At 43.7% G+C, this 9,162-nt stretch overlaps 1 long non-coding RNA gene across 1 annotated transcript; it reads right to left on the bottom strand.

Moving 5' to 3' along the window:
- Positions 1-1,514: 1,514 nt before the first annotated feature.
- LOC308310897 lies at positions 1,515-7,900 on the bottom strand. Its single transcript, XR_013963563.1, has 3 exons — positions 7,855-7,900; positions 1,929-2,278; positions 1,515-1,708 (listed from the first exon to the last, which is right to left on the bottom strand). It is a non-coding gene; the product is annotated as an uncharacterized lncRNA (long non-coding RNA).
- Between the last annotated feature and the right edge of the window lie 1,262 nt (positions 7,901-9,162).

Raw genomic sequence — 9,162 nt, 5'->3', positions numbered from 1 at the left:
GGAAAGCATAATTGCGGAAATTGCGGAAAGCGTAATTGCGGAAATTGCGGAAAGCGGAATTGCGGAAATGGAAATTACGGAAATGGCGGAATTGCGGAAATTGCGGAAATGGATATTGCGGAAATTGCGGAAATGGTGGATAACTTTTTTTTCAAAATTGCGGAATTGCGGAAATGGAAATTACGGAAATGGCGGAATTGCGGAAATTGCGGAAATGGATATTGCGGAAATTGCGGAAATGGTGGATAACTTTTTTTTTCAAAATTGCGGAATTGCGGAAAATTCGGAAATTGCGGAAATGGTAATTGCGGAAATTGCGGAAATGGAAATTACGGAAATGGCGGAATTGCGGAAATTGCGGAAATGGATATTGCGGAAATTGCGGAAATGGTGGATAACTTTTTTTTCAAAATTGTGGAATTGCGGAAATGGAAATTACGGAAATGGCGGAATTGCGGAAATTGCGGAAATGGATATTGCGGAAATTGCGGAAATGGTGGATAACTTTTTTTTTCAAAATTGCGGAATTGCGGAAAATTCGGAAATTGCGGAAATGGTAATTGCGGAAATTGCGGAAATTTTGGAAATTGCGGAAATGGTGGATAACTTTTTTTTTCAAAATTGCGGAATTGCGGAAAATTCGGAAATGGTATAATTGCGGAAATTGCGGAAAAAACACTCGGAAATTTTTACGGTAAATAGAACACATTGAGCAGGGCACTGCAGGGAGTTGAACCCCGTTCCGGTAAACCAGAAGTCCGACACCAGTGCCTTAGCTTTTGTGTATTCAACTATTTGGGTAACATGTGAGCTTTATCCTCTAATTCACTAGAATTTCGCGGACCTTCGGCCCACTCATCCTAGCGGCGCGCAGCGCAAATCGGAGGAAGGAAATTGTGGGAGGTAGACAAAGTCACAACATTTCAAATGTTCTCAGTGTATTTTTAATGGAGTCTGAGTGTATTTGTAGGAAAGAATTGTCATGGCTGGTTCTTGCCATGACAAACATTCGGAGCAGGAGACGTGCGAAAGATGAACAATATATGATTTATTAAATAATAGGCCTATATAAGGAACTAAAAAGAACTGCAGTACTTAACATAACAAATGATATGGAATGTGTAGTCAGTGAGTCAGTGGTGTAGGTGTAGTGTATGGATGTGTGATACATGGTGTGGTGCATGTGTGGATGGAAAGAACAACCAAACATAAAGGAACGGAGGCATGGAGGCTAATGAAGGGAGTGGAGGCAGCAGGTCTGGCTCCTCTGGATCTCTCTTCTCAACTGGGATGAGTGTGGTATTTATGGCCTCTGGGAGACACCGGGCCCAGGTGCTGTCCCATCAGCCATCGGGCCAATGCCCTACCATAGGCAGGCACATCCACTACTCAGTATGTGTGTGGGGCATCACACCCCCCCCCCCTTTAAAGTCGTGGTCCCAATAGGAACCATGACTGTCCATTTATCCTACATACATTTACTATACATCAAATTAATTAACATGTTACATTTTACAATGAAGTGCACTATATTCATCAAATGTATACCTAAGGTTAATTAACGAAAATGTCCCACTAATCAAAAGATTTTACATTTTACAATGAAGTGCACTATATCATTTTTAACATGTTGTTAAAGGAACAATTATATTGGGCAGCTGATCCAGAGGAGGGCGTGGAGGAGTGGGGTGATGTGGAAGGGGTGTTTCTGGTTCCAGAGATTGTCATGGTTGAGATTGTAGAAAAGGAGACAGAAAAGTTTTGGTCAGTAGAGCCTGCATAATGGGAGAAACATGTCCACCAGGGCAGACGTGAAACAAAGGATAGTGATTTGTTTGATCATAATCATGTTCAGGTTAGCAGCAGTTTTATATTATTCAGAAATGACATGTGTAGAAATGACATATGTAGCAATGCAACAGCCTTACGTCAATGGGGATTGTAGGGCCAGGAAGCACAGCGCGAAGCAAGGCTTGAAAAACCACATTGGTAGTATGATGTTCCGGCTGTCTTTCTTTCTGCTTTATGGCATAGGTGAGAGCTTCTGTGGGAGCAAAGGTTGACAAAGTCACAACATGTAAAATGTTGGTCTCAGTGTATTTTTAATGGAGTCTGAGTGTATTTGTAGGAAAGAATGTTAACAGTGAACGCAGTTGTTGTGGAAAGGCCAACTTAGTAAAGGAACACTTATATTGGGCAGCTGATCCAGAGGAGGGCATGGAGGAGTGGGGTGATGTGGAAGGGGTGTTTCTGGTTCCAGAGATTGTCATGGTTGAGCCTGTAGAAAAGGAGACACAGATAAGGGATGACTCAAGCACAAAATGTGAGTGTTAATGTTAACAGTGAATAGTAAAAGAAGCTGCAGTTTTGGTCAGTAGAGCCTGCATAATGGGAGAAACATGTCCACCAGGGCAGACAAAAACGGCGTGCCATAGTATGCCGTACGATATGGGCTATAGCCCACGGTCCAAAATGATGAGAAACGAGGCTAACTTTTTTTTTCAAAATTTCAAAAAACATGGGCTATAACCCATCGTTTTTGTCATTTCGTCATTTTTTTCAAATCCTCAAAAATGATGAAAAACGGCGCGCTATAGTATGCCGTACGATATGGGCTATAGCCCACGGTCCAAAATGATGAGAAACGAGGCTAACTTTTTTTTTCAAAATTTCAAAAAACATGGGCTATAACCCATCGTTTTTGTCATTTCGTCATTTTTTTCAAATCCTCAAAAGTGATGAAAAACGGCGCGCTATAGTATGCCGTACGATATGGGCTATAGCCCACGGTCCAAAATGATGAGAAACGAGGCTAACTTTTTTTTTCAAAATTTCAAAAAACATGGGCTATAACCCATCGTTTTTGTCATTTCGTCATTTTTTTCAAATCCTCAAAAATGATGAAAAACGGCGCGCTATAGTATGCCGTACGATATGGGCTATATGGGACGTGACAATTTGAACCGTCCCGAAGTAAATGTATACCGTCCCGGGATTTTTTTTACAAAAAGCACCACTCAAATTGTGAAATTAATAAAATAAAGGTAAACCAAACATACAAGTGTCAAAAATAAGTATATACCAAAGCAAGTAAATAAAACAAATCAACTTCAAACAAAATAATTTAAGTTAAAACCAACAAGTGTCCCCGGCAGTTACAGTATTCCTATTGTAATAGAAATACAATTAAGCCAAACAAATAATGTACTGCATGTATTGAATACATGCAGTACATTAATTGTTTGGCTTCATGTTTCTTCTGTAGATACACTGATTTAGTAAAAATGCTCCCAGATGAAAAATAGGGCTTGGTTAAAAAAGTTAGCCTCGTTTCTCATCATTTTGGACCGTGGGCTATAGCCCATATCGTACGGCATACTATAGCGCGCCGTTTTTCATCATTTTTGAGGATTTGAAAAAAATGACGAAATGACAAAAACGATGGGTTATAGGCCATGTTTTTTGAAATTTTGAAAAAAAAAGTTAGCCTCGTTTCTCATCATTTTGGACCGTGGGCTATAGCCCATATCGTACGGCATACTATAGCGCGCCGTTTTTCATCATTTTTGAGGATTTGAAAAAAATGACAAAATGACAAAAACGATGGGTTATAGCCCATGTTTTTTGAAATTTTGAAAAGAAAAGTTAGCCTCGTTTCTCATCATTTTGGACCGTGGGCTATAGCCCATATCGTACGGCATACTATAGCGCGCAGTTTTTCATCATTTTTGAGGATTTGAAAAAAATGACGAAATGACAAACAATGGGTTATAGCCCATGTTTTTTGAAATTTTGAAAAAAAAAGTTAGCCTCGTTTCTCATCATTTTGGACCGTGGGCTATAGCCCATATCGTACGGCATACTATAGCGCGCCGTTTTTCATCATTTTTGAGGATTTGAAAAAAATGACGAAATGACAAAAACGATGGGTTATAGGCCATGTTTTTTGAAATTTTGAAATAAAAAGTTAGCCTCGTTTCTCATCATTTTGGACCGTGGGCTATAGCCCATATCGTACGGCATACTATAGCGCGCCGTTTTTCATCATTTTTGAGGATTTGAAAAAAATGACGAAATGACAAAAACGATGGGTTATAGCCCATGTTTTTTGAAATTTTGAAAAAAAAAGTTAGCCTCGTTTCTCATCATTTTGGACCGTGGGCTATAGCCCATATTGTACGGCATACTATAGCGCGCCGTTTTTCATCATTTTTGAGGATTTGAAAAAAATGACGAAATGACAAAAACGATGAGTTATAGCCCATGTTTTTTGAAATTTTGAAAAAAAAGGTTAGCCTCGTTTCTCATCATTTTGGACCGTGGGCTATAGGATAACTTTTTTTTTCAAAATTTTCAAAAAACATGGGCTATAACCCATGTGTGTGTGTGTGTGTGCACGCTTCGATAACCAGTGTTGGACCTGTAAGGGTCCATTTGGTTACATGTGTTACACTCTCAGACTTAGACATGGACCAAATGGTCCATTTGGTTACACTAGACCTGTACGTGCCCGTCGGCCACCATATATACTCTCAGAGTTACAGACCTGTAATGTTACACTCTCAGAGTTACATTTGGTTAGCGTGTGCATGCCCCTGTGCGTGTGTAGGTGCATGTGTGTGTGCGTGCGTGTGTGCACGCTTCAATGACCACTGTTGGACCCCATGGGGATCAGGGACCTCTGGGAGCCACCCATAATCAAAACGGTCACAGCAAACTCTGTTGCATCACAACTGGTGGCCAACAGTCGTAACGAACACCGTTACCGACCCACAGGAGAATACCATCGCACAGTGGTATCAGACCAACCACAATCAGCCAGCCCTCAAACCAAACCCTTCGACCTAGAATAACTCGAAACTGCAATGCGAAAATTGAAACCCGGAAAAACAGCAGGGATTGATGACATACTGGCAGAAATGATACAGCACCTGGGACCTAACGCAAAGACCTGGCTTGTGGGGATGCTGAACACATGCATGGCACAGAAAACCATCCCTTCTGTCTGGAAAAAGGCCAAAGTGGTTGCAATCCCCATACCTGGCAAAGACCCATCATCCCCAAAGAGCTACCGACCCATGTCCCTCCTTTGTATCACCTACAAGCTCTATGAGAGGCTGCTACTCCAACGCCTCGTTGTCACTCATAGATACAAAGCTGACTAAAGACCAAGCTGGCTTCCGTCCCGGCCGCTCCTGTGCTGGACAGAGCTCAACCTCACCCAACACATTGGATGGGTTTGAGGGGAAACAAATAACTGGAGCAGCACTCAGAGATCTCTCTGCTGCCTACGACACTGTCCAACACCGCACAATGGTCTGGAAAAGCCTCCTCAACAACAGGCGCTTCTATGTCTAGTTAAATGACCAGAGGAGTAAATGGAAAGCCCAAAAGAACGACCTCCGACAAGGTAGCGTGCTCGCCCCCCTCTTTTTCAATATCTACACAAACTTGTGTAGATATAGACCAGCCACTACCAACAGAATGCCAGCGTTTGATCTACGCCAACGACCTCTGCATTACCACCCAACAAGCAGACTTGCAAAAGATTGAGTCTGTCCTTGAAAGTGCCCTCCAAGAAATGTCAAGCTACTACAATACAACCACCTGAAACCCAACCCATCAAAAACCCAACTATGCAGCTTCCACCTGAGGAAACCGAGACGCGGAAAACGAACTGAGCGTCACTTGGGATGGTCATACCCACCCCATGTAACTTGGAGTTACACTGGACAGGACACTTCAAAAAACACCTGGAGAACACAAAGGCAAGCATGCAGTCAGCTGGTGCCTGCCTGCGTGCCTACCTTCCTCATGTGGAAGCACAGTTGAGTTTTTGTGAGTCTTTCTTTTTCCGTCTCTTTCTTAGGACAGAGATCAAGGTAGACGCCGTTGGAAGGCTCAACACAAGCCGATGCCCCTAGAGATCCATCCCAAAGCTTCCCTCAGGGAACCCAGCAAGCCAGCTAGCCAGCAAGCCCGCCCAATCAGCCAACGCAGCCAGCCAGCTCCGCCAGTCAGCCAGTGTAGAAAGTCAGGCTGCCAAGCCAGCGCACATCAACCCTTGCAGTCAGCCATTGCAGCCATACCAGCCTTGCTCAGTCAGCTCAGCCAGACCTCTCTCGAGGCCTGGCTCTCGGTCTGCCTGGCCCGGTCTGACCCGCCCTGCCTTGCAGCAACAGAACCAGCCGGAGTGGCAAGCCAGCCAGCTCAGAATAAGAGCTCAGCAAGCCAGCCCAGCTGGCCAGTCTGGGCTTGCTGCTGAGCTAGCATTCTGAGCTGGCTGGCTTGTCAGCCCAGCTGGTTCTGTTGCTGCAAGGCAGGGTGGGGCAGACCGGGCCAGGCAGACAGAGAGCCAGGCCTCGAGTGAGGCCTGGCTGAGCTGACTGAGCAAGGCTGGTATGGCTGACTGCAAGGGCTGATGTGCGCTGACTTTGCAGCCTGACTTTCTACACTGGCTGACTGGCGGAGCTGGCTGGCTGCGTTAGCTGACTGGGCGGGCTTGCTGACTAGCTGGCTTGCTGGGCTCACTGATGGAAGCTTTGTGATGGATCTCTAGGGGCATCGGCTTGTGTTGAGCCTTTCAACGGCTTCTACCTTGATGTCCGTCCTAAGAAAGAAAGACAGAAAAAGAAAGACATACACAAACCCAACTATGCAGCTTCCATATGAGGAACCGAACAGTTTAACGTCATGCCCAGGACGAAAAGATATAGAGAACACCAATATGACAAAAAACACCACCCATAGTTCAAACGGTCACAGCAAACTCTGTTGCATCACAACTGGTGGCCAACAGTCTTAACCAACACCGCCGCCGACCCACAGGAGAATACCATCGCACAGTGGTATCAGACCAACCACAATCAGCCAGCCCTCAAACCAAACCCTTCGACCTAGAAGAACTCGAAACTGCAATGGGAAAGTTGAAACCCGGAAAAGCAGCAGGGATTGATGACATACTGGCAGAAATGATACAGCACCTGGGACCTAGCGCAAAGACCTGGCTGGTGGGGATACTGAATACATGCATGGCACAGAAAACCATCCCTTCTGTCTGGAAAAAGGCCAAAGTGGTTGCAATCCCCAAACCTGGCAAAGACCCATCATCCCCAAAGAGCTACCGACCCATTTCCCTCCTCTGCATCACCTACAAGAGAGGCTGCTACTCCAACGCCTCATGCCACTCATAGACACCAAGCTGACTAAAGACCAAGCTGGTTTCCGTACCAGCCGCTCCTGTGCTGGACAGAGCTCAACCTCACCCAACACATTGAGGATGGGTTTGAGGGAAAACAAATAACTGCAGCAGCATTCAGAGATCTCTCTGCTGCCTATGACACTGTCCAACACGGCACAATGGTCAGGAAAAGCCTCCTCAACAACAGGCGCTTCTATATCCAGTTAATTGACAAGAGGAGTAAATGGAAAGCCCAAAAGAACGACCTCCCACAAGGTAGCGTGCTCGCCCCCCTCCTTTTCAATATCTACACAAACGACCAGCCACTACCAACAGAATGCCAGCGTTTCATCTACGCCGACGACCTCTGCATTACGACCCAACAAGCAGACTTCCAGAAGATTGAGTCTGTCCTTGAAAGTGCCCTCCAAGAAATGTCAAGCTACTACAATACAACCACCTGAAACCCAACCCATCAAAAACCCAACTATGCAGCTTCCACCTGAGGAAACCGAGACGCGAAAAACGAACTGAGGGTCACTTGGGATGGTCACAAACTCTCCAACCATACCCACCCCATGTAACTTGGAGTTACACTGGACAGGACACTCTCCTTTAAAAAACATCTGGAGAACACAAAAGCCAAGGTCAACACACACACCATGTTTACTCACCTCATTGAAGTTGCAGGCAGGCTAGCCGTCTACCTTGATCTCCGTCCTAAGAAAGAAAGACAGAAAAAGAAACACGCATTTAGAACGACTTAAACCCTCTATATTTAACAAAACAATTCTGGACAGGAACCCTGTATTGCAGGGGTGCCCACATTTACATTGTGATCTACCAGTAGATCACAAAGGCTGTGCAGGTAGACCACATGGCATGCCCCCTGTATATAATCTATCACTTGAATTAAGGTGACTTGATTGATTGACATAAAAAGGCCTGTCGGCTCAAATATTGCACACAAACATCAGTAGCTGTTATTGTGACAGTAATAATTGCTACAGTGTGTGTTCAGTAACAGTGTTACAGTACTGTACTGTACTGTACAGTAATAATTGCTATAGTCTGTGTTCAGTAACAGTGTTAAGTAGCAGGAACATTCCTGTCTCTCCAGCTCTTTAATAAATATAAAGGGTTTTTTTTTTTTTTAATCAGGTATGTGACACATTTTCAGCCAATCAGGAGAAAGTAGCTATTTATGAGCTTAATGTTCCAGTTCTATTTGTGTCTGTTACAGTCATTACAATTCCACTTGTTTAAACTGTATCCTGACTGCGTTCCTGATTGGATAAAATTGCAGTTTCAGAAAAAGCTTTTTCTGTTTAACAAAAAGCTGGAGGGACCGGGAGACCTCTGTTACTGAACACACACTATAGCAATGATTACTGTCACAATATAGAGCTATTTAACACCGTTACTGAACACACTCTATAGCAATGATTACTGTCACACTATAGAGCTATTTGACACTGTTACTGAACACACTCTATAGCAATGATTACTGTCACAATATAGAGCTATTTAACACTGTTACTGAACACACACTCTAGCAATGATTACGGTCACACTATAGAGCTATTTAACACTGTTACTGAACACACACTCTATAACAATGATTACTGTCACAATACAGAGCAATTTAATTTAGGTAACCAAATGGACTCCAATAGTAGATCTTTACACTCTCAATAGTTTAATTGTTAAGCATCTGCTTAATTTCCCAAAAAAAACAGAGAATGTAGAAGATTGCTTTTAATCCTTTGTTTGTACCATGTTGACGTTTTGTATGTATTACTGTAGGAGAGCGGTTAGTGACTGTGCCTTATTAACTTTAGTGGTAGTCCGTGGCTCAAAAACGTCCCTTATGAAGTTACTTGTTGTGTTTATATATGTGACTACTACTTTATAAAACCGCGATCCAGTGGCTGAATGGTTACAGTCGATGGTTTCTGAACATTGGGGCCCGGGATCTCCTC

Source organism: Protomyctophum bolini (genome assembly GCF_963924005.1).
Source record: "Protomyctophum bolini genome assembly, chromosome: 23".
NCBI lineage: Eukaryota > Metazoa > Chordata > Actinopteri > Myctophiformes > Myctophidae > Protomyctophum > Protomyctophum bolini.
Note: the sequence above shows the minus strand (reverse complement) of the source record. Positions and strands in the feature narration are given on the sequence as shown.